Source organism: Callorhinus ursinus, unplaced genomic scaffold (assembly GCF_003265705.2).
Source record: "Callorhinus ursinus isolate GAN/ISIS: 27379988/994484 unplaced genomic scaffold, GSC_fseal_2.0 scaffold9, whole genome shotgun sequence".
In the NCBI taxonomy this organism is placed as follows: Eukaryota; Metazoa; Chordata; class Mammalia; order Carnivora; family Otariidae; genus Callorhinus; species Callorhinus ursinus.
This window is the reverse complement of record NW_027397071.1, coordinates 38,498,451-38,522,436: the sequence shown is the minus strand read 5'-3', so window position 1 is coordinate 38,522,436 and position 23,986 is coordinate 38,498,451. Positions and strand designations below refer to the sequence as shown.

General features: G+C 41.3%; 1 protein-coding gene across 3 annotated transcripts in view; it reads left to right on the top strand.

Moving 5' to 3' along the window:
* The window catches only part of ST6GALNAC3 (ST6 N-acetylgalactosaminide alpha-2,6-sialyltransferase 3), a 515,010-nt gene that overhangs the window by 125,616 nt on the left and 365,408 nt on the right, over nucleotides 1–23,986 (top strand). The window lies entirely within an intron of this gene.

Genomic DNA, 23,986 nt, shown 5'->3' with positions numbered 1-23,986 from the left:
TGCTAAGTTGCATTGTCTTGAGAGTAGGTTCATGCTGTTTGGCCCATTCTATTGGCCGCTTCTACCCCCTATCCATTGTGCTTGAATGTTTCTCACAGCCGCTGAGTCTGTGCTGCAAATAAAAGCATGGACTTTTTGCTGTCGTGAGCACAGTAGCTCATGAGACTTCACGAACTCTTTTATATCAGCGCATCTCATATGGTTGTGCAGATCGCATCCTGCTTAGGCGTGCTGGGCCAAGGGGCCGAGTAGGGGCTGACTACCAGCCTGGGTTTCCCTAGCCAAGTCTTGCACCTGGTAACAAGGCTGCATCCCCAAGGGAGGAGCCTTATCCTAATATGCACAAAGGTGTCATATGGGCCGGCAGCTGGGCTGCTTTAACTTGGCTAGGTATCTTTAGAGGAAAAGGTGGAAAAAGAGGTGGTGGTGTTTTTTCGTGGGGGATTAAGATATGCTTACCCACCTGGAATCTTGCGGTTCTCCAAGATGAAGGATTGGAGGCCAAAAGAAATTGTTTAAAAGTTGTTAAAGAACCACTTGGCATTTGCTAGACTTTTACATGCCGGGATGATTTATTATGTTCCCTCAGTTATTCTTTACTGAGTAGGGGACTTGCAGTCAGAGCTACTGATCTGATTTGAGCCTCTGGAGCTCGGGAAATACCCTTGCCTGCCGAGTTCCACTCTCCCTAGACAATTGCGGCCCCCAAGTTATATTCAAGCAGCCGAGCTCTATTAAGATAACCTCGTCCCCAGGGGCTCTGACAAGCCAGCCTCCATTTTCCACCCAGTTTGGTCAGTGCCCCGCGCAGCCCCACTTGTAGTCAGGACTGCATTTTCTGGAAGTGAACCAGTGTAATGACTTGGCGGCCTCCTTTGCCACACTGTCATTGTATCTGAGAGCTGCAGGTACCTTAGGTTTTTTATTGTTTTACTCATGTGAACCATAATTACCTGTTCTCTGCCTGGTATGCTGAAGGGATAGTACAATTCCATTTCGCAAACATTTCTTGATGTTGCCCTTTGTTCAGAGATCTATGACTTGGACCTTATCTACATTGAACTGAATTGATCTGTTCGCCTGGGCACTTGTACTGATGTGGCCTGAAGCTTTCTGTACTCATTTTTGTGTTAGACCCCCAGGGATACCATAATATACTACCACAGACTGGGTGGCGTAAACAACTAAGACTTACTTCTCACAATTCTGGAGGCTGGATGTCTCAGATCAAAGTGCTAGCAGGATTGGTTTCTGGTGAGGCCTCTCTCCTTGGTTTGGAGATGGCTGCCTTCTGTCTGTATCTTCACCTGGCTTTTTCTCTGTGTGTGCATCCCTGGAGTCTCTTCCTTTTCTTATAAGGACACCAGCTGGATGAGGGCCTCACCTTTCTGACCTCATGTAACCTTACTTAAAGGCCCCATCTCCGAATACAGTCACCTTCGGGGGTAGGACTTCAGCCTATGAATTTTGGGAGGATACAGTTCACTCCATAGTAACCCACACTTCCTAGACTTCCTCATCTGAACAAATCCAGTGGATAATGAAACAACAACATTTTAGTGATACCTTTCCCGTCCATGTGGGCTGATGCAGTCATGTTAAAGACTTTTATTTCCACCCTCAGAGAAATACTTCATTTAGCAATAATTACACTTTGGATCCTGCCCCTTAGATGGCGTCCTAATTGTTATATCCAAAAATCTAAGCCTCATCTTTGGAAACTGCTCCCCTATGTTAAATATAGTGAAATGCTTCCAGGCAATCTCATTTTGTTAAAATTAAATTGGTGTTTTCTGGACCGTATTTGTCCCATAAGCAGCATTCTCGAAGGGCTTGGCAGGCTTGGCCCCCAGCCTGTGGTTGCAGTAATCATGTTGATTTTTAATCAAGAGACTTATTTTGGCAGCTTCTCTTTTTTGATCATTTGAAAAATACTTCCTGATGTTTTGGAGTTCAGATTCCTGGGATCTGGATCACGAAGAGGAGTTAGAGGCCTTAGTTACCTGGGAAAAAAGCTCCTACCTTTATATCAAATTAATGGGCAATTTTGGTAATGATGATAATGAAGAGGAAGATTTGATTATCCATCTTGAATCTCCAAATACTTAGGGATCATCAGGACTTATTTTCATGTCTACCATGCAATACTGAACAAATTAAACAATTAGATTTTTTTGGGGGGTAAAAGTGATTTCCATGAGAAGAGAGTGTTTTTTTCAGACTATCTTGAAATGCAGGTGCATGATAAAAAAATGCAAATTCTTTGGGGATTAATCATGAAATGTTTCAGGGTTGTTATAAGGAAGCTTATCAGTATAATGAAATAAGGGCCATTTTCTTGGTCATGAATTTTTTATTTGCAGTATTTGATCAGTTACTTGCTGGGCTGGATAGTATCTGTGGGTGTCACTGGTGGGTCTAAGACACAGGTTGGGAGGAAGAAAACAGCTAAAGTTTATTTAGTAAAGTCTGACCCATTCTGTGCTGGAAACATTTGTCAAATAGCTAAAATTTACTGTTTATGCTTGAAATGAGTAACTGAATGAGTAAACGAATGACTCCATTAATTCAGGTGGGACTGCTTCCCAATAATCCAAATTAATGCCAGTGGCAAAGACAGTGCTATGTGTTCACCAAACTCCTGTTCTTTTTCCTCCTGGACACATAGCTGGAATTGGGTATTTCATTCTTTGATGTTGGTTAGAGCCACAGGATTGAATTCTGATCATTGGGGTTCGGTAGGAATGACATATGGCACTTTATTATTATTTTTTAAAAGATATTATTTATTTATTTGTCAGAGAGAGAGAGAGAGAGCATAAACAGGGAGAGCAGCAGGCAGAGGGAGAAGCAGGCTCCCTACTGAGCAAGGAGCCTGATGTGGGACTCTATCCCAGGACCGTGGGATCATGACCTGAGCCTAAGGCAGGCACTGAACCAACTGAGCCACCCAGGTGTCCCGACATGTGGCACTTTAAAACCTGGCTCCTAAAAATCCTCCTGCATGACACTTCACATTTGCCCTCTTCCCTTATCCAGTGATTGGATGCAAAAGATACATGGAAAAGCTAGGGGGTGGTGGAGACATAAGATGGAAGTGCGCTGGGTCTCTGAAACACTGCATGGAACAGAGCCCCTCATCAACCCATGTGGGAGTGTAATGTGATTTGATCAGTAAATAAATCTTTATTGTGTTTCAAGCCACCCAAATTTGATTTAGGGGTTGTTACATTATCCTGTGTTAATTAACAATAAAGTTTCACCTTGGTTTTGTTTCCCAGTATTGTTATGCTGAAAAATATTTGACCCCAAAACAATGAATGCTCACCAATGCTGTACCTATGCTGGTTTCTGCCCCTTTAAGAATATCCTCCTTTTATTCATTGAAGTGTCAGGATGTAACATCAGTGCACAGAAATCAGTTGCATTTCTATACACCACCAACAAGACAGAAGAAAGAGAAATTAGGGAGTTGATCCCATTTACAATTGCACCCAAAACCATAAGATACCTAGGAATAAATCTAACCAAAGAAGCAAAGAATCTGTACTCAGAAAACTATAGAATACTCATGAAAGAAATTGAGGAAGACACAAAGAAATGGAAAAACGTTCCATGTTCATGGATTGGAAGAACAAATATTGTGAAAATGTCTTTGCTACGTACAGCAATCTACACATTTAATGCAATCCCTATCAAAATACCATCAACTTTTTTCAAAGAAATGGAACAAATAATCCTAAAATTTATATGGAACCAGAAAAGACCCCGAATAGCCAGAGGAATGTTGAAAAAGAAAAGCAAGGCCGGTGGCATCACAATTCTGGACTTCAAGCTCTGTTACAAAGCTGTCATCATCAAGACAGTATGGTACTGGCACAAAAACAGACACATAGATCAATGGAACATTTGATGTTGATCAATTCAACATTTCTGTTGAACCCAGAAATGGACCCTCAACTCTATGGTCAACTAATCTTTGACAAAGCAGGAAAGATGTCCAGTGGAAAAAAGACAGTCTCTTCAACAAATGGTGTTGGGAAAATTGGCGAGCCACATGCAGAAGAATGAAACTGGACCATTTCCTTACACCACACACAAAAAATAGACTCAAAATGGCTGAAAGACCTAAATGTGAGACAGGAATCCATCAAAATCCTAGAGGAGAACACGGGCAGCAACCTCTTCGACCTCAGCTCAGCAACTTCTTCCTAGACACGTTGCCAAAGGCAAGGGAAGCAAGAACAAAAATGAACTATCAGGACTTCATCAAGATAAAAAGCTTTGGCACAGCAAAGGAAACAGTCAACAAAACCAAAAGACAACTGACAAAGTGGGAGAAGATATTTGCAAATGACAAATCAGATAAAGGGCTAGTATCCAACATCTATAAAGAACTTGTCAAACTCAACACCCAAAGAACAAATAATCCAATCAAGAAATGGGCAGAAGACATGAACAGACATTTCTGCAAAGAAGACATCCAAATGGCCAACAGACACATGAAAAAGTGCTCAACGTCGCTCGGCATCAGGGAAATCCAACTCAAAACCTCAATGAGATACCAGCTCACACCAGTCAGAATGGCTAAAATTAACAAGTCAGGAAACGACAGATGTTGGTAAGGATGCGGAGAAAGGGGAGCCCTCCTACACTGTTGGTGGGAATGCAAGCTGGTGCAGCCACTCTGGAAAACAGTATGGAGGTTCCTCAAAAAGTTGAAAATAGAGCTACCGTATGACCCAGCAATTGCACTACTGAGTATTTACCCCAAAGATACAAATGTAGTGGTCCAAAGGGGTATGTGCACCCCAATATTTATAGCAGCAATGTCCACAATAGGCAAACTATGGAAAGAGCCAAGATGTCCATCAACAAATGAATGGATAAAGAAGATGTGGTTTATATATACAATGGAATATTATGCAGCCATCAAAAAACCCTGAAATCTTGCCATTTGCAACAATGTGGGTGGAACTAGGGGGTATTATGCGAAGCGAAATTAGTCAACCAGAGAAAGACGAGTATCATATGACCTCACTGATATGAGGAATTCTTAATCTCAGGAAACAAACTGAGGGTTGCTGGAGTGGTGGGGATGGGAGGGATGGGGTGGCTGGGTGATAGACATTGGGGAGGGTATGTGCTATGGTGAGCGCTGTGAATTGTGCAAGACTGCTGAATCACAGCCCTGTACCTCTGAAACAAATAATACATTATATGTTAAAAAAAAAAAAAAAGAAGAAGATAGTAGGAAGGGAAAAATGAAGGGGGGCAATTGGAGGGGGAGACAAACCATGAGAGACTGGACTCTGAGAAACAAACTGAGGGTTTTAGAGTGGAGGGGGGTGGGGGATGGGTTAGCCTGGTGATAGGTATTAAGGAGGGCATGTATTGCATGGAGCACTGGGTGTTTTACGCAAACAATGAATCATGGAACACTACATCAAAAACTAATGATGTAATGTATGGTGACTAACATGACATAATAAAATAAAAAAAAAAGAATATCCTCCTTTTGCTCTACTTATTTCTAGTGGAGTCACAGGGATGTGCTAACTTACAGGCCAGTTGAATACTTATCAGAGACCTTGTAAAGTCACATGCACATTAAAACAACAAATAAATACACAATATTTTATTTTAAAGATTTTATTTTTTTATTTGACAGAGAGAGAGAGAGAGCACAGTAGGCAGAGAGGCAGGCAGAGGGAGAGGGAGAAGCAGGCTCTCCACTGAGCAGGGAGCTCAACGTGGGTCTCGATCCCAGGACTCTGGGACCATGACCTGAGCCAAAGGCAGGCGCCCAACCGACTGAGCCACCCAGGTGCCCCACACAATGTTTTAGAGAGGTGAATAGTGCCAGGTGTTTATTCTGCCTCTGAAATCTTTAGGAGTCTGCGTTCTCTGATCATAGCCCAGCAGGTGAGCGCATCTACCTCTGGTGGCCAGCCCCATCTGATTAAGGGAAGACAGGTACCACTTCAGGCACACGTTCTTAATTGTGAAAAATCCCATGAAGGAGATGTGTTTGCAGAGTCAAAGCTTATGAATTCCATGTATGACCACTATGTAATTTGTTTTAGGTTTTAAGTGAATGCTTACTTTTTAGGACTGTATTAATGAACTGCTTGCCTCTCAGTGTTGTTTTGAAAGAAACTCAAGAAAAAGCCATTACCAAAGGCCATAAAGAGTGAGTTTATAAGTTTTTTGGGGGGCTCAGTCGATTAAGTGTCCAACTCCTGGTTTTGGCTCAGGTCATGATCTCGTGGTGGTGATATTGAGCCTCGTGTTGAGCTCCACGCTCAGTATGGAGTCTGCTTCAGATTCTCCCTCCCTTTCCCTCCCCCTTTGCCCCCTCCCCACTTGTGCATGCTCTCTCTCTTTCAAAATAAATAAATAAAGTCTTTTAAAAAAAAGGTTTTTTTGCCTCCCATCATCCACCCTTTGAGAGGTAGTCATTTTATAACCTAGGTTCCCTTAGAGCTGTGTGGTCTATTTTGATAACCATTAATCATATATGACCACTTAAATTAATTACAATTAAATAAAATGAGCAATTTATTTCCTTAGTCACATTATCTACATTTCATGCCTGCAATGGGCTCATGAGCGTAGTGACTACCATGCTGGACAGCAGAGACAAAGAACATTTTCATCATTGCTGAAAGTTCTATTAGATGGCAGTAGAACAGAAAGCTAGCTTTGATATTTTCATCTTTTCATGATGCAACCAAATTTTTAGATTTTCTCACTACTCATATATTTCAAAGCACTGTAGAAAAACCAGACAATAGGCTCAAAATGGAGTCACTTATGCTAAGCCCACATCTTCAAACTGCAACTTAATTACAGTTTCGGCTCTCTCAGAAATGGAATCTTAAACCAGTCAATCAGGAATGATCTGATCAGCATTAGTTAAATAATCTGCCTGAGAAGCGTCTACCATCCCCTAAAGGAAAGGAACCTGGCAGTAACTAATTGCCTTTTTTGCCTACTACAATTCCCCTGTTTCTTCTCCCCTCTACTTATAAAAGCTTTTGCCTTGTATAGCTCTTTGGAGTTCCTTTCTATCTGTTAAATTGGATGTTGCCCTATTCAAAAATTGCTGAATAAAGCCAGTAGGATCTTAAAGTTTACTTAGTTGATTTCTTTTTTTAACAGCACTATGCTGTTTTGTTGTTGTTGTTTTGTTTGTGTTCTGTTTTTGTTTTTTTTTTTTAAGCACATGAGATGTTCTTGAGATTGTTTTAATTTAAATTCTAGGAAAGGTTCTGCAGCAAATAATAAAAGGACAGTTTCTGAGTAATTGTAAAAGCAAATTATGATAATTAGGAGCTATTGAGGATTCACTAAGTTAGGTTATGACAGATTCATTTCATTTTCTTCTATGACTGGCATAACAATCTAAACTTCATGAAGGGAAGTATTTTTGATCCATTTTTTTCTTGCTGAGTTCTCAGTATTTTCAGTATGCTTGCAACATAGAAGGTGTTCAATAAATATCTGTTGAATGACTATCAGAGAAATAAGGTTGATGCAATTCATTTCAGTTTTATTAAAAGAAAAGAGGAAGATTCTCACACTGTCTTTTTTTTTTAAGGTTTATTTATTTATTTGAGAGAGAGAGAGAGCAAGAGAGAAAGCATGAGCAGGGGAGAGGGACAGAGGGAGAGGGAGAAGCAGACTCTCTGCTGAGCAGATGTTTAGCTGACTGAGCCACCCAGGAGCCCCTCATGCTATCTTTGAAGCAATAGTTGCTAGGTAATAAGACAGTTGGGTGAGTTTCTAAGTAGTTAAATAACCATGATAATCAGCTAATGAAGAGAACAGAGACTTGGAATCAGATATAGACCTACCTTCAATTCCAGGTTCTTTCATTCACCCTGTGTGATCCCAGGCAGTCATTTCACTTCTCTGAATCATTGTTTCCTCATCTTCATAATAATACCTACTTTGTAGGGTTGTCCTGAGTATCAAATATGGCGATATAAAAGGCTAGCATGAAAATAGTCTTGAAGGAGGTACCTAGGAGAATGTTATTGCTGAGTCTCCATTCTGACCTAGCCAATGTTTCTCATTCCTTCAACAATGAGGATATATGCTTGAATTTGTGGATGGCATAATCTGGTGTAAGAATCAGATTCAGAGGGACCTTAGTAGACTGAAAAGATAGTCTAAATCTAATCCTTTAGGGTTCAATAAGGAGAAATATGATGATTATATTGATTCATTCAAAGACAACGTGCAATGGCAACAGACAGAGGACGTGCAGCTTCACCTCAGTTTGCAAACAAACTTGGGAACTTCAGAAACAATTTGTGTCATGCACCATGTGATGTGACTACCAGAGTTGGTTTTAGCAATAGGAAAAGGCACCCAGTGTTGCACATGGGTGCTCCTGAGAAGTTAAAAATGCTAATGATAGGGGTCTTGGCCAGAGATTCTAATGTAATTGGTGTGGGGTACAGCTTTGGCATTGGGATTTTTAACTTTTCCTGTCCTACGCTCCAGTGATCCTGATGTGCAGCCAAGGAAGAAGCCCTGGTCTAGGCTGAGGGAGGTCCTGCTTAGTTCTGTTCACTCCAGATTTGCACAGTCCATAAATGTTACTTGCATGGGGAAATGATGCTGCATGAAGTTGTGAATGCTCCACCCATGCTTGGAGTATATTCAGGGAATCATGTCAGGACAGTGAGCACAACTCCCTTCAGGGGGGAGGTTCGTTTTCTTAGAGAACAGTAGGAAGAGGTAACAGCCTTGGACATTGCTTGCTTGGTCTGTCCTAGGAAGCTGGATTCAGTTCCTCTCCCTGGCATTCCAGAGGGTAGACAGGGATCCACTGAGTAGAAGCTTTAGGAGATGGATGTAGATAAGAGCTTGCTGACAATAGTGCTTTCTAGAGAAGGCAGGATTGCCAGATTCTGGAGATTGGCAGAGACCTCATAGATTTTATTGTGGATTTAAAGGCTAGTTGGTCAGTTCAGCTATTTTCTTTCACCCTTTACCTCACGTCCTTCTCTCTCTCTTCCATCCTCTGCCTCAGTCACGCTCTCCTCGTCACTCTTCTTAGATGTCCACCTGCCCCTTCCCCAGTGTGTTCTCCATCTCAGGATGGAGATGCCCTACCTTCTTCCTGAAACACCTTTTCTCCAGATGTCAGTACAATTTACTCTCACCTTCCTCAGTTTTTTGCTCAAATCACACCCCCTACCTTGACTCTTCATCCCCCTTTCTTTTTTGTTTTTCTCTATCACTATCTGAGTACTCTCTCTCTCTCACGCATACGCGCGCACATGCACACACACATGTATATATTTGTATGCCTTCTGTAGTAGATTGTGAACCTCACACGGTCCAGGACTGCTGTCTGAAGTGTGCACTGTTATATCCCCAGTGCCAGAATCATGCTGGGCTTTCGGAGGTGCTCAAGAAGTACTTGTTAAATAAATCTTCAGGATCATCTAATTCTGTAGGATCTCACCAACTGTATCTTAGATTTTCTGTTCTGGCTTGAATAAACTTCTTGGGAAGGAGGCCACCTAATCGGCATCTTTGAAGGATAAATTTAGTAACATATGGGTAGAATGACCACTTCCAAGCTGTTTTTTTTTTCTTTCTTTTCTCCCCCCGCATCAAATGGGAATAGCATCTTCTAAAGATAAAACATTCTTCACCGATTAGCAGTTTTTAGGCAACTGTTGAATAAATCCAATGTGGAGAGGAAATACGAAACTTTACTGCAGTGTAATCTGTTTCTTCTGAACCACTCTGGATACAGTAAAGGTCAATAATGCACAGGAAAGCTAGGTTTAATTTCTTTGATGTGTAAAAATTAGTGCTTTGTCATCAATTACAGATGCAGGAGGACAAATTACCGGCACATTAAGTTGTTCCTGCTACATAAATTACAAATCTTGTTACCAAAAAAGTATTAACATCATCCCTGGTTATTTTTAAAATGCCAACTCTGATAAACAGTCAGCCTTGGGCATATATTAAAGTGCTTGAATTGTACAACAATAAATTCAGCCTTTTAAGATAACACCTCATTTTAATTTCATACACGATTAAATCTATCAATTCAAAGATCTTTTAACATGTAAGTTTTGAAATCATAATGGTACCCTTTAACTCCCTGTGGAAAAACTTAAACGTCTCTCTGCTTCTTTAATAACTTTCCTTTATTGACAGAAAATTTTAAGAAATCCTCGGTTACTTTGTTTTGTGTTCTTGTGTGTTTTTCTCAAGGAGAAGAGGAAATTAAATTGTGATCCTAAATCCCTTTCATTTTTAGAAGTAGATCTTTTCCTTTAGTCTTTGTCCAGAAGGAGTTTGAGAAAGCTTTGTGAATCAAGTATTTTATCTCTATCATGGTGAGATAGTCTAAATTATTGTCCTATATCCAGCAAAATCTTTATTCCTACATTCAGTAGAACTTCTGAATTTTTTGTTCTTTCCATAAATGGTGCCTCCTCACCGCCTTCCAGGGTGATCGCTTCTGAACTCCCTTGTAACTTGAAGACCTCACTTTGCAACTCTAAATTTGAAGAGACCTAAGGTCGGAGCTGGCTGTGGTCCTCACAACCCCACCTAGCCCGGGAACCTAGCCTGGGGAACTCACCCAGGCAGGCTTCCATAGGCAGAGCAGCACCATAGCCTTCCCACGAGGGAAGCCTTGTCAGCCTCCTGTCCAGTTCACAGACCTTGGAGGCTTGAACAGCTGGACGTCTGTTCTCATTGAAATCTCCTTTGAGAGGAAACTGTCAACAGATATTTATTGAGTACCTTCTGCATCTCAGATTCTGTGCTTGCAGCTGGAGGTACAGTAGTGAGGAAAACGGTATGTTCTATAAAATACCTGACTTAAAGAACTAATGCAACGTGTATATATTACCTCTCTGAAATGAAGAAAAGCTGGTCATCATTTCCTGCAGAAAAAAAAAAATATATATATATAACAGTATTTACCAAATATTTACTTTTTCTTACCCACCTCCTTCTACTTCCTTCTCTCTCCTTCTCTTCCTCCCTCCTTTGCTCTCCCTCCCTGCCTCCCTTCCCTTCATCCATCCATTCATACATCTTGATTCTTATTAGCTAAGTACCGTATTGCAGGTGTAAGAATTAGGAGCAAAGTCTTTAGAATCAGAAGAAACTATATTTGAATCCTAACGCCATTTCCTAGTAATATTGGTTATCGCTACTACCATTATTACTGTTGTTCTTGTTTTTACTGTAGGTAATGATTACTTCTGCTACTTAAATTTATTAGTCATTTACCATATCAGGCACTAAGGGATTAGCATGCACTTTGCATTGAATCCTTAGACCCATCCTGTGATATAGGTAATATTATTGTCTCCCTTTTATGGCTGTGGAAAGTGTGCCTTGAGACTTTATGTAATATGTTACCCAAGGTCACATAGTAAGTAGAGGAACTGGGACTAGCTTTGTGATTTAAACTTCCTGAGACTTGGTTTCCTCTTTGTAAAAGGAGGTACTAATTCCTGCTAAGGAAGTTGCTGGGGATGATTCAGTGAGGAGAACTGCTTCACGTTTGCAGCTGGGTACCTGGCACATGAGAACATAAGTGCCCACTCAGTGTCTGGCTGATTCTGCCCTGCCTGTAGCTGTCTGGTGGTGTTCTTTTTTTTTTTTTTTTTAAGATTTTATGAATTTATTTGACAGAGAGAGAGAGCACAAGCAGGGAAAGTGGCAGGCAGAAGGAGAAGGAGAAGTAGACTCCCCGCTGAGCAGAGAGCCCAACATGGGGTTCCATCCCAGGACCCTGGGATCATGACCTGAACCAACGGTAGACACTTAACTGGACTGAGCCACCCAGGCTCCCCTAGCTGTCTGTTTTTAAGACTGAATAATCTGCTTCCTTTCTCCTCTCTTCTTAGTTATTTCCTAGCCCCCTACTTAAGTTTGGGACTTTGTTCTTTTCCTCATCCTAGAAAACCCAGTGGAGCCCGAAGGATGTGCATGACATGTTTCTGAGTGATCCTGGGGGAGATGCAGTGTGGGCATGGCGGCAAATCTATGCACTTGTAGGTGTGAGACCCCTGTCTGGTGCTTTCTCCTCAGCTCTCTCTGCAGCTGAGCAGGTGCTGGGGGTCAAGCAGGTCTTGTAGGGCAGCCTCCCTCAGTGCACAGAAATATACACTCTCTAGAAGCACCATGTGGGGGTTTTCCTGGTGATGAGGGGCTCTGAAGAGTGACAGGGAGGTTGGGCTTTGACCACATGTTGCTAAGTGTGTCTTGTAAGTGGCACGAGGCAGCTGCAGGATTGGATCTGGAGACTGTCATGTGACATGGCATTATTTGTTAGTGTGCAATTTTCTTTCTGTAACTGAACAAATCTCCATGATAGCAAATGACCCATATGACACATAGACTTTGCCTCCTTTAACCCAGGTAAAATTCTTGTTTTAAGGAAGTTGGGATTGGAAATGTGGATTTCTAGAGACCTGGGGAGTGATTCTGGGTCTTGCTCTGGAATCCCGAGTTGCCGTAGGTCCCAGCCCTGAGTCATTCCTCTGACTCATGATGGTTGTTATAGAGAAGGCATCTATCAGTGAATGAAGAAGCAGCTTATTACTGTTATTAGCAAACACCATTTTTCCTTGAAAATCTGTAATGGTAAACTCTGCTTGAGTAGAAACTTTTATTTTCCCAATTACTTTCTTTTTGCTACAGTTTTCTCTTCATTTTTGAGTGTTTTTGGTTCACATTTCATAAAAGCTCACTTAATCTGGTAAATTTCAGAAGTTTGAGGATAGGGTAAGACTTCACAAATTTTTGCCCTGAAACTCAGTGGTATGATTATAGTTTATTTCTTAAAGATCTATCCTAACTTTGTATTTTGGAGAGACATTAGAGACAGAAAAGAGTGAGTGTTGAGTTTATGCATATGACATAAGTAAATATTCATTGTTTATAGCTGTTCTTTAAATACACGTGTTTTACCTAGAGTAAAAGTATTTTAGAAGGTATCTCATGCCTTAATTGAGTCATTCATTCCATTTAGTTAATATTTGAGTCCTATTATATGCCAGGTAATAGGGCTACTGAGGCTTTGCAGATATCATAATCTATTGACATAATATAAACAAGTAATCAGTCATCATAATTTAGGGATAAGCACTGTGGGAGCACCCAGGATAGTGACCTAAATGACTTGGTGGTGGGGGGGGTTGTTGGCAAGGACTTCCTCCTGGAAGAAGTAGGGTGTAAGCCAGATCCTGGGGGAGCAGTGAGTGTTAACCTGGGAAAGCTCTTGGGGTGGGGTGGAGTAGGGGGTTTGAACCAAGGAAATAGCTCGTGCAGATGCCAGGACCTGGGAATAAGCCATGGTGTTGTTGGGATCTTCGTCTTCTCAGAGATATTTGCAAAAGCAAGAACTTCAGATTGTTCCTGATTGTGACATTTGTGGTTTGAAAAATAATGCAAAGCTGCCTGATGAACACCATCCCAGTCTGGATAGGTGCATAGCTGACAGGTCCAAAGGTAGCACTTGTCACACAGGCAGTCCTCTGCCCTTAGTTGAGGCCCAAACCTGTTGAGCAGTTGATTCCCACCCGATGGCCAGGTTGGCTTTGGAGTGATCGGTACAGGTTGGTGCAGACTGGGACAGGGATGCTCCTGGGGATGAGGCAGGAAGCCCTTGTAAATCAAAGGTTCCAGGACTGCTTCTAGGGGGAAGAAAGAAGTAATTGTGAGATGGAGGAGTAAATATCAAGAATCTCTTTGGTTCTGGAGCCCTCAGTGAAAAGAAATATTAGAGGCACATGGCCATAGTCATGGTGCATACTTTGATTCATTTCCCAAGAAACCTTAAAACTACAAAGTCATATTGTATCATAAAATCGTGTTTTATGGTGCAAAGAGCCCCAGACTTAGGAAAAGTCCAAAGGGTCTGGGTTCTAGTTCCAAGCACGTGTCCTAGGACCTGTAATTTACTAACCTGTAATGAAGCTGTTATTGTCGTGTGTTACCACCCTGACATGGGTTTGGCTGTACTGAGGGCCGCTGTTGGCAACTGGGTACCTTAAAATACAATGGAAGCAACGCTGGCTCTCACCCAGCTTTAGCTTCTCTCTGGGCTTTGTACCTGTAGGAATATGTTTTGTCGTATGTCATTCAGCTCGCCTTCCATCCATCATTCTGAGTCATAGTTCCTTGTGTAAATGATTCAGCAACGAGGATCTGTGACCCTGTTTTTGCCTGCCCTCCCTCTTTCCTTTCATTTCACGTGCTCAGCAGTTCAAAACAAAAGAGGAAGAAAGTGTCATATGCATTTCTTGTCAGACCTGAATGCAAACTTTGGAGAGTAGGCTTTGTTTCTGTTTGTTCCCTATTATGAATGATAGATTTTTTTTTCACTTAATTTAACTTAGGGGTAGAAATTATTTGTATAAGTTATTACTATAAAAATCTTTTGGCTCACGAAATACCACTGCTATTTCACACTCCCTGCAAATTTTAGTATTCAGCTCTTGGCGTGAGCTTTGTGTTGAAAGAATAAACTTGTGTTTTTGGCTCTTTAATGGGAGTGATGAAGAGGCGAACAATTGTGCTGTTGCTGGGTGGCCACCCTCTTGAAGAGGAGGGTTCTGCAATTTTCTTTTTATCTATCCCCCCTGCCCACATTTTTGGCCTCAGTGAAAGCTCTTTCTCTAAGTGTTAAAAATTAGACATTTGGAGTATGCTTTTGGAAGTATCCAGGCCAGGCCAGAGCTTATATAAATCTGTGTTACTATCTTGCAGTTGATCGATACGGTTATGAATCTGTGCCCTGGTGTATTCTGGAACATAGCAACAGCCTCTCTCATCCTGACGCCACTAATTCACATCTCCAGTCTGTCCTGGTTATTGACGCTAGGATGCTTTTGTTTCTTCAAAACAATTTGGTTTTGTAAACTTTCTGCCTCATATCTCTCTAGCTTTCAGAATTCTTAAACCTGGGTCCACAAATTGCAGTCAGGAAACTGGTGAATTCTGAATCTGTATGCAACACTTTTATGTGTAGAAGATCCAGGGTTTTGGTCAGAGTCCAAGGTATCTTTGATCCATTCTAGAATATCTTAACTTTTATATTTAAAGAGTTTATTTATTTGACAGAGAGAGAGAGAGAGACAGTGAGAGAGAGAACACAAGCAGGGGGAGTGGGAGAGGGAGAAGCAGACTTCCTGCTGAGCAGGGAGCCCAATGCAGGGCTTGATCCCAGGACCCTGGGATCATGACCTGAGCCAAAGGTGGACGCTTAACGAATGAGCCAACCAGGAGCCCCTAGGGTATCTGAACTATTTAATAAAGAGCACACCTGGGGCGCCTGGGTGGCTCAGATGGTTAAGCATCTGCCTTCAGCTCAGGTCATGATCCCAGGGTCCTGGGATCAAGTCCCGCATCAGGCTCCCTGCTCAGTGCAGAGCCTGCTTCTCCCTCTCCCTCTGCCATTCCCTCTGCTTGTGCTCTTCTGTCTATCTCTCTGTCAAATAAATAAATAAAATCTTTAAAAAAAAATAGCACACCTGCCCCGCTTTACATGCAATCCCCAGGCATATGATGCTTCCCTCACATCGACCTATTCAACATTTTCTGACCACTCTTTTCTTCCATACCTCCCTGCTTTTGAACCTGATGGTCGTTCTGCTTGTAAGCCCCTTTCCTCATCCTTAACTTTGCCTGGTGAACTTCTGTTTTACCCTCAAGATTTTACTCCAGGGCTGCTTCTCTGGAGAGATTGTATTTCCTTTGCCAGGAACAAAGTGTTCTTCTCTCATCTATTTGTCTCCTTCATAACACTCATTCTGTTTCCCCACTAAATTTGAGAACAAGAAATGTGTTGTGTTCATCCATACATTGCCAGCAGACAGTGGTGGTCCAAGGTAAATGCTCATTGAATATTTGTTGAACAAATAGGCAAAAGGATGGAAGACCCTTTTTGTCTTTGTATGGAATTAAGACAGACTGTTCACAGCCCTGGCGCTGGGATCAGCATTGCCTTCCTGCAAATGAACGGCTTATGTAATCACAACATCAAGTTGCCTGTCCCCTGGATGCGGTATCTTGGTCTCCTATATTAAATAATAGTATACTGATTCTCTGTTCATCACAAACAGGTTATGATGGATTCTTTTAAGTTTTATGAAACAAAAGATTTCTGGTGGTAGAGATTGATTTTGGTACTTACAAGCTTCTCACTAAATCTCCAAGGGGAACAAAGGGGCCTAGGTGGGTGGAAAGGTTTCTTCTAAATCAGCCTGCTAAAAAGTTCTGCATGACAAGATTGCCTTTGTCTCACCTTAAAAAGCACTGTTGCTCACCAAGTGACTTTGGATGATGTGTATGCAAATCCCTTACATAAAAAGAGAGATCTGGTCTGGTGCTGTGGTCCCCTGGAGAATTTGTTCATATTATGGACATCTGATGACAGCAGAGAACCCAAGGGAGTCAGCATGGTTCACTTCAGACTGCGTGGATGTCTACCTGGCATTAAAGCACAGGGAGATACCTCAACAGATGGCAGCCTCCTCATTTGTGCATCAGGAACCTGGATTGAGCAATAGCTCTTGGAGTGATTCTTGTGATACTCTTTGGAAGTCTTTTATTTTTCATCTACTGAGAAACAGCACCTACCTGCTAATCAGTGAGGCAAAGATTTTCTTATTTCACAATATATTTGATGCAACCAAAGTCCACTTTGCCCGAAGAGTTTAAAGGACTTCTAAGTTTGCTGAAATGGGATTTAATCTGATATTTGAATCTTAGGCCTTCTGTCCAAAGACTAACTCCCGCCCCCCCAGCCCCCAGTCCCCATACCTTACGTGGATGCCAGAAATTTCATAATTAGAAACTCGTTGCTTTAACTTAAGGCTTGGCCCCTTGTGAAGAATGCATTATGTGTTTAAGTGATGTGTGTATTAGTCTGAATGGATCTGTCAGAGGTTCCTTTCCTGAGATGAGCCACTGATGGAAGCAAGAGAGCTGGTACAGACATCAAGGGAAAAACAGGCCCATTAAAGAAGGAAAAGAACACCCCAAATACCCCCTACTCTCTCTCTCTCTCACACACACACACATGCACACACATGCACGCACACACACACACACACACACACATACCCCAATAGCATTTAAGGCCACCAAGGGTAGTACTGCCTATGCCACTATTCTTTTTTTTTTTTTAAGGGTTTTATTTATTTATCTGAGAGAGAGAGAGAGAAAGCACAAGCAGCAGGGAGGGCACAGGGAGAGGCACAGAGGGAGAGGAAGAAGTAGACTCTTCTCTGAGCAGGGAGCCTGATGTGGGACTCGATCTTAGGACCCCAGGACCTGGAGATCATGACCTGAGCCAAAGACAGACACCCAACTGACTGAGCCACCCAGGCGCCCCACTTATGTCACTATTCTGAGGAGAGTTTCTAACCTACCATATGCTGCTTCACTAGATTTAGAGAACTTAGTTAATGCACTCTCATTTGGTGAGGATATAATAATACTTAGATAATCGCTTGTGGAAACGTGGGGGTAAATAGTTTGCTAATAAGTTTCATGCATCCCTGAATTGTACAAGGGAGAGAAATTGATGACAAACTGGGATGAGAGGGAACGAGTGTTGTACGGGAACCAAAGATTTAAGCTTTGAAAGGAGCTGTTCTGTTTTAAGAGGTACTTTCTCTTCCTCTATGCATCTTGCTCACTTGCCTCATCCGATCCCGCTCTGCCCACCCACATACCCATCACCCCAAATACTCAACGAGTGTTTTCCTTGAACATTATTTTTGTATTTAATCCTCATGAAGGTTAATAAAGTCCTCTCTCTCTATGTGGTGTGAAAGCATAACCAATGACTTTATTGGTGCAAATATATTATGGCTGCTTTGACATTTATGTTTTCAGCCCTGATAGATGAATGATTCCAATGAAAGTAAATCAATTGCACCCAGACTGTGGGTATAAAACACAACGCTCTGGGTTTTCTTCTCATCTGGCAGATAGTGGAGGGTGAGAAATATTGAAATTTGACTTAATACTCTGTGTTTCTTCTCAAAAAGAGAATTCACTTGGTTTTGTTTCCTAAAGTATATCTTTGATCAATGTTTGGCCTGGCACTTAGTGACAACCCAGGAACAGATATCCCTGGTATGGAGGCCGATTTACTTTCAAGGGAACGTAGGTGGTTTTTCTTGGTCTAGTTGGAATTACTTCTTTTTTCTTCTAGATGGTTGCATTCAATTAAAACTAATTACAAATATAGTTTTTAAGCATCTCGTTAGTATTGGCAAATGGAATTTTATTGGAATCCCAATAATTGGAAATACCAGAGAATAATTCTAGTTCCTGGGTTGGGTTTAACTGACTTTTGTGATAAAAAAGAGAACTATTTCTTCATCATGTAGAAATATAGGGGCTTGTGTTTGTTTTTCCAAAAGTGATTTGAGTTTACAGTGAAATCAAAACCCAATGCAACTGGAAATACCAGTTGGAAACTGGAAATGACAGGTACATTCAGGAAGTATATCCCTGTTTTCTTTTAAGTCTGCACCCTCGAATGCCCTTCCTCCTTTGTCTCCTTCCTCCTTCCTCAATCAATCAAAAATGGATGCTGGCTGTAAACATCCAGTATGGTTCTGGTGCCCAGGCTGACTGCCAGCCTTCCCAGGTCCTTCCTGGGAGAAGTAATTGCCTTCACAATTGGGATGCCCAAGAACTTCAAGATCAATCTCTCCTGTGGCATTTATCACATAGTATTAAACCTGTGTTTGCCCAACTTAATTTCTTACTAAACAGTGAAGTCCTTGAGGGCAGGGTCTGTATTTACCCATCTTTATATCTTTTTTTATTTTATTTTATTTATTTATTTGAGACAGAGAGCAAGAGAGAGAGAAAGTGCATGCTCACGCGCACGTGCGTACAAGCAGGGGGCAGGGCAGAGGGAGAGGGAGAAGCAGACTCCCCACTGAGCAGGGAGCCCGAGGCTGGGCTCCATCCCAGGACCCTGAGATCATGACCTGAGCCGAAGACAGACACCCAACCGACTGAGCCACCCAGGCACCCCCTACTCAGGTTTATATCTTTATCACCAACTTGGTATCTAGCACAGAGATAGTCCTTAGTAAATATTTGCCAAATGAATTTTGAAAATTGTAAAGGATATTTGTAATTTTTGTTCTAAATAAATGCAAATGCAAATGTGTCATTGTGTAATGAACATAGCAGTATTTAAATCACATTCACTGGAATGTAGTTTAGCATCAATTTAGTGTGTCACCCTAGTATTGACTGGGTGAGTTTCTGATTGATATTTTAAAAAATCTCTAGGGAAGAAAATTTCAAAACTTCCCTGTTACTCTTTTTAAAAGTTCAATTACAGTCGTACTCAGTATCTATGAAGGGTAGGATAAATACCCGGACAATTAGGCTATTTGTAGTCTTGTTTGCTCTCATGTGACCAGATAGTGTATATCCAAAGTGCAGCAACAGATTTGCAGCCATGACTATACAGAAACTTTGGAAAATCTTGTGCTGAACTCCTTTGTAAGGGCTGTGGTTTCTAGAACCTGTGTTCAGGGGGAAAATATCTAAAACCTGCAAGTACTCATCTGTGAAACATTTAATTTCATTACTTCGTTAACAAAGTGTGTATCTGGAGGTAAACACCAGTCAGCCACAATTATACTTCAGGCCCAAGAGAATTGAGGTTAGGATGTCAAGGCAAAAAGATGCCTATTGTAGCAAAATGCATTTTCTCTCGATGAGGATAGATTTTTTTTTCCTATTGAAACGTTGGAAATAGACCATGGCATAGATATTGGCTTACCACTTAAGAATTTTTAAGAACATTATATTTTGGGAATACCAAATTTTTTAAGCAAAATCTTGTGGTTTCAGTAATCTTATGAATCAAATCATGACTCCTGTAGGAAAAAGCTCTCTGACTAAAGTAGAGCTTTCTCTCAGACACTCTTACATTCTTGTTCTTTGTCTTGTACTGACCAAATCCGATTCTTTTCCTCAAACATTTATATTAACCAGGTTAGCTCATAGGTGACCCTGGAAGGAAAGGTCAGTGTTGAGTGAATGCAGATGAAGGCTTCTTTCCAATTCATTTCTGCTCTGCTTAATGTTCAACTGAATCCACCCCATTTCCTTGTCTCTTCTCTGCTCTGGATCAAACTGTGGCAGCATTTTAAAACTCTGTAGGAAGCAGGTCTCAGAACTCTAGAGGAACAATTATGTCAGTCTTGCAAATTATTTTTTAATTATCCATTCCTTAGACATCCCACTTGGTTTACTTCCAGGAAAAATGTTATCTCTGTAAATGAGATGTGCTTTCTATTGTAAGGAAACATAAAATGTGTAACTCCTTTTGTTTTAGCCGAGAGTAAATTTAGATTCAAATTGTTTGCTGTATATTCATTTGTAAGTTTGAAATGAAGCAACATAAACAATGGGATCTGCCTGGAGAAGCTCACACCGGTCAGAGAGAGAGAGAGAGCCCTGTATGCTGATGATCATTCTCAGATGATAAATGTTGAATAGACATCTGAACAGTTAATAAGGCAGCCTGGAGAAGGGAGCTGCCTTCAAATAGGCTTTATCAGATTCAAATTAGACTCACCAGGATAATGTTTAATGTGCTTGCTCTGGATTCATTTAGGGCTGAGAGACTAAATATACAAACAGACACTGTGCCAGACCATATTTAAAAGTGGAACTCTGACCAGTGACCCGCAGCAATCTGCCTAGGAAATTAACCTCTACCTACAATAAATAGCTCAGGCAGCCACCTGCTATAAATTAGACTTTTGGAAGTCAGACTGCTATCTCTAGTAACAATCCAGGAAGCTAAACAATAACTTCTATAATAATCGCTCTCAAACAGCCAGGGCTTGAATAATGATTGACAGCTTCCCTAATTCTTGTTTCTACTTCCAGCTTAGGCCCAACCAGAGGAAGCCAAATATGTTCTCCTAATCAGTCACATAGGATACCTCATCCCTAGTTCATCCACCTCCAGTTTCCCCCATATCCAAAGCCTTTCCATTTTTCCCCTATGAAGCTTTTCCACCCCTCTGTTTGCCTTTGAGTCTCTGCCAAAATACAAGTGACAGTGGCTGACTCCCTTGTGTAGTAAGCTCTGAATAACTAGCCTATGCTTATTCTCATTTGGTTGGTCTTTGCTTATTTCCACTGGGCCTGGTTGGGCAGGGAATGATATTATCCAGGAGCACTTTTTTAATTTTTGCAGATGGGTGATTCCATGTGACTTGCCCTTTGGTGCATTAGAATTTCCTAGCTCTGAGGGGGCTGTGGTTGGCCTGAGAGAGATGCGTCATGGCTCCCAGTTGCCATTCCATGTGTGGAAAGGGCAGAGTAGCAAAGCACATTACTAAATGTCAATGCATGCATTACCATCTGATGGTGCACCCCATTCTCATGGCACCAAGTAGGGAGGAGCAGAGGGCCTCTTTGTCACAGAGATCAATGGCCAATGGCTTTTTTTTTTAATGTTAGCATATAAAGGAAAACCTTTTCAAATGTTATCCTCAAAAGATTTGGAAATACAGGGCGCCTGGGTGGCTCAGTCGGTTGAGCGACTGCCTTCGGCTCAGGTCATGATCCTGGAGTCCCGGGATCGAGTCCCGCATCCGGCTCCCTACTCAGCAGGGAGTCTGCTTCTCCCTCTGACCCTCCCCTCTCTCATGTGCTCTCTCTCTCTCTCTCATTCTTTCTCTCAAATAAATAAATAAAATCTTAAAAAAAAAAGACTGAATATATTAAAAAAAAAAAAGATTTGGAAACAGGAAATCTGACCTTTGCAGGTCACCAAAGGGCTAGTACTTGCTTATAGATGAGTTGGCTTAGAAGCTTCAACTTCCTCATACTCTTGCTTGTACAGATAATAGGACCCAGTACGACAAGACTGAAAAACAAAAACAAGCTTTTTTTTTCTAATGAAAATTCAATGACATTTCAGCAATGACCTCTTCTCAAACCTTAAGTAGCACATATGAGTACTAAGGTGAGAAGCTGGAAAATTGCCTAAGAACAGTTTGAAACCATATCATACCTTCTTTTGTGATTATATTTGGTTTCTTCTGCACGGAGTTCATTATCTGTGTTCATTCTGTTATTACTGTATTTAAAAATTGCAGTTATGGCACTTTCATAAAATGAAGCAAAAGAAGGATGCAAAAATACTTAAACATTGTTCATGGTGGAAGATCTACTTTATTTTAAAATTATCTTTTATTTTTACTTGTTGAGCTTTTAAGATCTTATGGCAATATACTAGAGTCCAAGTATTTTTCGAAATAATTTAATTTTATGCAATTATGATTGGGTTAGCCTACTGAATTCGATCAGTTTATAGAAAAAGCATGAGATGAGCATTATTAAATTTCATATTTTAGTTTTTGGTTTGCCTTCTTTTTTTAAGACTTTAGATCAGGGCACCTGGGTGGCTCAGTCGGTTAAGCATGGATTTTGATTTCCACTCGGGTCATGATTTCAGGGTCCTGGGATCAATCCCCGCATTGGGTTCTGTGCTTAGTGGGGAATCTGCTTCTCTCCCTCTCCCTTTGCCCCTCCCCCTGCTCCTGCTTGCATTGTCTCTCTCTAAAATAAATAAATAGGGCGCCTGGGTGGCTCAGTTGGTTAAGCGACTGCCTTCAGCTCAGGTCATGATCCTGGAGTCCCGGGATCGAGTCCCACATCGGGCTCCCTGCTCAGCAGGGAGTCTGCTTCTCCCTCTGACCCTCTTCCCTCTCATGCTCTCTATCTCTCTCTCTCAAATAAATAATAAAAATCTTAAAAAAATAAATAAATCTTTAAAAACAAGACTTTAGATATATAATGTCTTATATATCTATATGCAATATATATAATATATATCTTATATATGTAGATATATAATGACTATGAGATACAGATGCCTATTAGTAACTAATGAGTTTTCCTCATCTCTGATATCAGAAGAAATACACTGGAAAGACCAAAGTCAATTCTGATTGTCAGTTGGTAAATATTTCTTGAGTTCGAAGAATTATAGCAACAACAACAACAACAACAACAAAGCAATAACTGCCTTTTATTGAGTGCTAACTATGTGCTAGGCACTGGTCCTCGGCGCTGCTTTACTTTATTTACCTTAAATGGTAGTTCCTTTGTGAAGATCATTGTAATGATTCCCTTATAGTGTATACATGCACATTTACAATGTAAATTTGATGTCTGTCCCTCCCCACTCCGTGAGGGGAGTCTATTTTCCTACTGTTTGAATCTAGGTTGACTTCGTGACTTTCTTTGACCAAATGACTATAGTGGACATGAGGTTCTGCAAGGCAGGGCTTCAAGAGGCCCCTCTGCTCCTTGGGTCAGGATGAAGGACCATGTAGAGTGGGAGGTCTAACCGAGAGCTAGCAGGACTCATATGAGTGAGGCTATGTTTAGTCTGGGTTCTCCTGAGAGACAGAACCAATTATCTAGATTTATAAAGGTATTTATTATGAAGAATTGTCTTATGCAGTTATGGTGGCTAAGAAGTCCCAGGATCTGCAGTTGGCAAGCTGGAGACCCTGGGGGAGCCAATGATATAGTTTGAGTCCAAGTTCAAAGGCCTGAGAACCAGAAGAGCCTAAGGTATAAGTTCCAGTCAGATCCTGAGTCCAAAGGCAGATGAAGATGGATGTCCCAGCTCAAATATAGTCAGATAGAGAGAGCAGATTTTCTCTTACTCAGTGTTTTTGTTCTATTTAAGTCTTCAGTGGATTGGATCAGGCCCACCTTCATTAGGGAGGACAATCTTAATCTTTTTCAAGTATACAGTTCAGTAGCACTAAATACATTCATATTGTGATACAACCAATTTCCAGAACTTTTCCATCTCGCAAAACTGAAACTCTGTATGGGTTAAACAACTCCCCATTTCCCCTTCCCACCAGTCCCTGGCAGCTACCATTCTACTTTATGTTTC